This window comes from Sciurus vulgaris, assembly GCF_902686455.1.
Source record: "Sciurus vulgaris genome assembly, chromosome: 2".
Lineage (NCBI taxonomy): Eukaryota > Metazoa > Chordata > Mammalia > Rodentia > Sciuridae > Sciurus > Sciurus vulgaris.
This window is the reverse complement of record NC_136462.1, coordinates 56,234,157-56,240,425: the sequence shown is the minus strand read 5'-3', so window position 1 is coordinate 56,240,425 and position 6,269 is coordinate 56,234,157.

Genomic DNA, 6,269 nt, shown 5'->3' with positions numbered 1-6,269 from the left:
AATTATTGATTGTGTTATTGAGATCTATGGTTTCTTTGTTCAATGGTTGCTTGGAAGATCTTTCCAGTGGTGAGAGAGGTGTGTTAAAATCACCTAGTATTATTGTGTTATGGTCTATTTAGTTTCTGAAATTGAGAAGGATTTGTTTGACATAAAGGGATGAGCCACTGTTTGGGGCATAAATATTTATAATTGTTATGTCTTGCTGATTTATGCTTTCCTTAAGCAGTATGAAATGTCCTTCTTTATCCTTTCTGACTAACTTTGGCTTGAAGTCCACATTATCTGAAATGAGGATGGCTACCCCAGCTTTTTTGCTGAGTCCATGTGCATGGTATGTTTTTCCCCATCCTTTCACCTTTAGTCTATGGGTATGTCTTTCTATGAGGTCAGTCTCTTGCAGGCAACATAGTTTTGGGTCTTTCTTTTTAATCCAATCTGCCAGTCTATGTCTTTTGATTGATGAATTCAGTCTGTTAATATTCCGGGTTATTATTGAGATATGATTTGTATTCATGGTCATTTGACTCATTTTATTTTTTTATTCATTTATTTATTTATTTTTGACACGACTTGGTTCCTCCTTTATTTGACAATTCCTTTAGGATAATTCCTCCCTTTGCTGATTTGCTTCTTCGTTTTTCATCTCTTCCTCATGGAATATTTTGCTGAGAATGTTCTGTAATGCTGGCTTTCTTTTTGTAAATTCTTTTAGCTTTTTTTTTATCATGGAAGGATTTTATTTCATTGTCAAATTTGAAGGTAAGTTTTGCTGGGTATAAGATTCTTGGTTGGCCTTCTTTTTCTTTCAGGGCTTGAAAAATGTTGTTCTAGACCCTTCTAACTTTTAGTGTCTAGATTAAAAAATCTGCTGATATCTGTATTGGTTTCCCCCTGAATGTAATTTGGTTCTTTTCTCTCACAGCCATTAAAAGTCTGTCTTTATTTTGCATGTTAGGTATTTTCATTATATTGTGCCTTGGTGTGGGTCTTTTGTAATTTTGTGTATTTGGAGTCCTATAATCCTCTTGCACTTGGTTTTCCATTTCATTCTACAGATTTGGGAAATTTTCTGATATTATTTCATTGAATAGATTGTCCATTCCTTTGGTTTGATTCTCTAAGCCTTCCTCAATTCCAATAATTCTTAAATTTGACCTTTTCACGATATCCCATAGTTCTTGTAGATTCTGTTCATGATTTCTTACCATCTTCTCTGTTTGTTCAACTTTGTTTTCAAGGTTAAATATTTTGTCTTCAATATCTGAGGTTCTGTCTTCCAGGTGTTCTATCCTATTGTTTATTCTTTCTATGGAGTTCTTCATTTGGTTTATTGTTTCCTTCATTTCAAGGATTTCTGGTTTTTTTTTTTCAGTATCTTTCTTTATTGAAATGATTTTTGCTTTCCGTATTTGCTCTTTTAACTGTCGATTGGTGCGATCATTCAATGCCTGCATTTGCTCTTTCATCTCACCGTTTGCTTCCCTGATCATTTTAATTACGTACATTCTGAACTCCTTTTCTCTCATTTCTTCTGCCATGCTGTCATTGGGTTTTATTGATGTAACATCTATATTTGTTTGGGGCATTTTCTTCCCTTATTTTCTCATATTGTTCAGGTATCAGTGGACCGCTGAGATATTGCAGATTTCCTCTATTGACTTTATAATGTCCCTGAAGATTTCTAGTCTATCCCCTCTTAGCCTTCAGTAGCCTGAAGTCTTGGAGGAAGTTGACAATGTGGTGCTCCACAAGGAAGCTGCCTCTCTATGAGTGGTGGCCTTCAGGTGGGGTATATTCCCTGATAATGGGCAGAGGTACCTCCACTTGTTGACCAATGGTCATCCAAAGGGTAACTAGGCTGGGGGCTGAGGCAAGGCCTGTTTGGGCCTGTGTCTCTGGTTTTACCATCCTTGTGGGAAAATCTCACCCGGCAGGGAAGACTTACATGGTGGGGAGGTCTTGCTGGTCAGTTCCCCTTCTAGAGGTTCCCTTCAATCCATAACTACTGCATGAACTGGGCAGCGTTCCTGTGCAATGTTCCCAGGTCCCCAGACCTACCTCCTGGGCCTGGGTGCCTCACCCTGCACAGAAGAGTCTCCTTAGGCTGCCCCTCCTCAGAGAAGCTGCTTGAAGTCCACTTTATCTGACATAAGAATGGAAATGTGCGTGGTATGTTTTCTCCCATCCTTTCACCTTTAGTTGGTTGATGTCTTTTTCTATGAAATGAGTTTCTTGAAGGCAGTCATTTTGGCTTATTTCTGGTTTTTAACTTGAGTTGATTTCCCCTTTCATTGGCTTTTCCTTTAGGGTAGTTCCTCACTTTGCTGACCTACATTGTTGTTTTTCACTTCCTCCTCATGGAATATTTTGCTGAGAATGTTCTGTAGTGCAGGCTTTCTATTTGTAAATTCTTTTAACTTTTGTTTATAATGGAAGGATTTTATTTCTTCTTCAAGTCTGAAGGTTAGTTTTGCTGGGTATAAGATTCTTGGTTGGCATCCATGTTCTTTCGTAGCTTGAAATATGTTTTTCCAGGAAACCTGCATGTTTCCAAAATCTCTTCCTTAAGGGGGAGATCAATATTAGCAGCACCTGGTACAGAAAATCTGCTGTGCTAGACCAAATAGCCCCTATGAAGACATTAACAATATTGTCATAATAAAAGCCCTGGCTTTTAGAGTCTGGGCTGAGAAATCTGCTGATATCCTTATTGGTTTCCCCCATATGTATCTGATGCTTTTCTCTCTCAGTCTTTAAAATTATATCTTTATTTTGTATGTGAGGTATTTTCATTATAATGTGCTTGGTGTGGATCTGTTGTAATTTTGGACATTTGGTATTCTGTAAGCCACTTGTATTTGATTTTCCATTTCATTTTTCAGGTTTGGGAAATTTTCTGATATTACTTCATTGAACAGATTGTTCATTGCTTTGATTTGTATCTCTGTGCCTTCCTCAATCCCAATACTTCTTAAATTTGGTCTTTTCATGATATCTCATACTTTTTTGAGTTTCTGTTCATGATTTCTTACCGCCCTCTCAGTTTGTTCAAATTTATGTTCAAAATTAAACATTTTGTCTTTATTGTCTGAGGTTCTGTCTTCCAAGTGATCTAGTCTGTTGGTGATGCTTTCCATTGAGTGTTTTATTTTGTTTATTGTATCTTTTATTTCAAGAATTTCTGATTGTTTTTTTCTTTTCAGAATCTCTATGTCTTTGTTGAAATGAACTTTTTCTTCCTGAAGTTGCTTCTCCAACTGTTTTTTGGAGTGATTGTTCATTGCCTGCATTTGCTCTCTTATCTCATCCTTTGCCTCATGAATCCTTTTAATTAAGTATGTTCTGAATTCCTTTTCTGATATTTCTTCTAACATGCTGTCATTGAATTCTATTAACATAGGATCTCGGTTTGTTTGTAATACTTTCTGCCCTTATTTTTTCATGTTGTTTACATATCTTCCCCTCTAGCAGTGTGATCTGGGGTATTGCAGTTTCCCCCCATAGGCTTATGGTGACCCTTTAGGTTTCCAAAATCTCTTCTTTAAGGGGGAGATCAATATTTGCAGCATCCAGTGTAGATATTATGCAGCCCTAAACCAAATAACCCCTATGAAGACATTAACAATATTGTCATAATAAACAGAGGATGAATTTAATTATTATCCTCAGTATAACAAAGAGATTTGCAATGAGGTCTACAATTTCTAATAGTGGACAAAGAGGATGGGGAGGGGTATAGGATGTAACTGTTAATGGGATAAGAAAAGAGTATACAGAAGTACTAGATTGTAGAAAAGTGAAAATGGAATCAAGAGTTGGTTGTTAGCATGAGAAAAGGGAGAAAGAGACTCTGAGGAAATAGGTAAACAAAAGGAAAATAGAGAAAAATAAATAAAAATGTAAAATTTGTCAAAAATGAGAAAAAAAATCTATACTGTAGCCGTCATATACTGTTCAAACCTCCCAGTCTTTTTTTTTTTTAATTGTAAACAAATGGGACACATGTTGTTTCTCTGTTTGTACATCGAGTCAAGACATACCATTTGTGTAATCATACATTTACATAGGGTAATGTTGTTTGATTCATTCAGCTATTATTTTTTTCCCTTCCCCCCACCCCTCCCACCCTTCTTTTCTGTCTATACAGTCCTTCCTTCCTCCATTCTTACCACCCTTCTTATCCCTAACCCTAAACCTAACCCTAACCCTAACGCTAACCCCTCCAACCCCCCATTATATGTCCTCATCCGCTTATCAGTGAGATCATTCGTCCTTTAGTTTTTTGAGATTGGCTTATCTCACTTAGCATGATATTCTCCAATTTCATCCATTTGCCTGCAAATGCCATAATTTTATCATTCTTCATGGCGGAGTAATATTCCATTGTATATATATGCCACAGTTTCTTTATCCATTCATCAACTGAAGGGCATCAAGGTTGGTTCCACAGTCTGGCTATTGTGAATTGAGCAGCAATGGACATTGATGTGACTGTATCTCTGTAGTATGCTGATTTTAAGTCCTTGGGGTATAGGCCAAGGAGTGGGATAGATGGGTCAAATAGTGGTTCCATTTCAAGCTTTCTGAGGAATCTCCACACTGCTTTCCAGAGTGGCTGCACTAATTTGCAACCCACCAGCAATGTATGAGTGTGCCTTTCTCCCCACATCCTTGCCAACACCTATTGTTGCTTGTGTTCTTGATAATCGCCATTCTAATTGGGGTGAGATGGAATCTTAGTGTAGTTTTGATTTGCATTTCTCTTATTACTAGAGATGTTGAACATTTTTTCATATATCTCTTGATTGCTTGTAGATCTTCTTCTGCGAAGTGTCTGTTCATTTCCTCAGCTCATTTATTGATTGGATTATTTGTATTCTTGGTGTAGAGTTTTTTGAGTTCTTTATAGATTCGGGATATTAGCGCTCTATCTGAAGTATGAGTGGCAAAGATTTTCTCCCACTCTGTAGGCTCTCTCTTCACATTACTGATAATTTCCTTTGCTGAGAGAAAGTTTTTTAGTTTGAATCTTTCCCAGTCGTTGATTCTTGCTTTTATTTCTTGGGCTATGGGTGTCGTGTTGAGGAAGCCTTATCCTAAGCCAACAAGTTGAAGATTTGGACCTACTTTTTCTTCTATAGAATGCAGGGTGTCTGGTCTGATTCTGAGGTCCTTGATTCATTTTGAGTTGATTTTTGTGAAAGGTGAGAGATAGGGGTTTACTTTCATTCTGTTGCATATGGTTTTCCAGTTTTCCCAGCACCATTTGTTGAAGAGGCTATCTTTTCTCCATTGCATATTTTTGGCCCCTTTATCTAGTATGAGAAAATTGTATTTATTTGGATTTGTGTCCATGTCCTCTGTTCTGTACCATTGATCTACCTGTCTATTTTGGTCCTAATACCATGCCGTTTTTGTTACTATTGCTTTGTAATAGAGTTGAAGATCTGGTATTGTGATACCCCCTGCTTTGCTCTTTCTACTGAGGATTGCTTTAGCTATTCTGGGTTTTTTATTCTTTCAGATGAATTTCATAATTGCTTGCTCTTTTTCTGTAAGGTACATCATTGGGATTTTATTTGGAATTGCATTGAATCTGTATAGCACTTTAGGTAGTATGGCCATTTTGACAATATTAATTCTTCCTATCCAAGAACATGGGAGATCTTTCCATCTTCTAAGGTTTTCTACTGTATTAGTTAATCTCCAGGTATTGAAGAAGTTTCTGTTTTTTATTCTGTCATTTATTTCTAATTTCAATCCATTATGACCTGATAGAGTACAAGGTAGTATCTCTATCTTCTTGTATTTGCTAACAGTAGCTTGGTGGCATAATATCTGGTCTATTTTAGAGAAGGATCCATGTGCTCCTGAGAAGAAAGTGTATTCATTCTTTGTTTGATGGTATATTCTATATATGTCAGTTAAGTCTAAATTGTTGATTGTGTTATTGAGATCTATGGTTTCTTTATTCAATTTTTGTTTGGAAGATCTATCCAGTGGTGAGAGAGGTGTGTTAAAATGGCCTAGTATTATTGTGTTGTGGTCTATTTGATTTCTGAAATTGAGAAGGATTTGTTTGACATACATGGATGAGCCAATGTTTGGGGCATAGATAATTATGATTGTTATGTCTTGCCAATTTATGCTTCCCTTAAGCAGTATGTAATGTCCTTCTTTATCCCTTCTGACTAACTTTTTCTTGAAGTCCACATTATCTGAAATGAGGATGGCTACCCCAGCTTTTTTGCTGAGTCCATGTGCAC